We start from the raw sequence: 203 nt of genomic DNA, 5'->3' as shown, positions 1-203 counted from the left end.
CTGGCGACGGCCCGGGACGGAGTCGGGAAATGTGCCGCTGCAGTTGCGCTCCTCCCTTTTTGGTTTGGAGGAACTACCGCCGCGCCTCCTCCTTCGTCCGCGTCACAGAAGCTTCACTTGCAAAGGCAACTGTTTCTTCGCGCTTCCTTCCTCAGAGGCACCACGCGGGCTAAAAGGCAGGAGGTGAGGGCGGGGGGAACCGG

The sequence above is a fragment of the Thamnophis elegans genome, chromosome 3 (assembly GCF_009769535.1).
Source record: "Thamnophis elegans isolate rThaEle1 chromosome 3, rThaEle1.pri, whole genome shotgun sequence".
Taxonomy (NCBI): domain Eukaryota; kingdom Metazoa; phylum Chordata; class Lepidosauria; order Squamata; family Colubridae; genus Thamnophis; species Thamnophis elegans.
The sequence above is the reverse complement of the archived record's forward strand: the minus strand, read 5'-3'. Positions refer to the sequence as shown.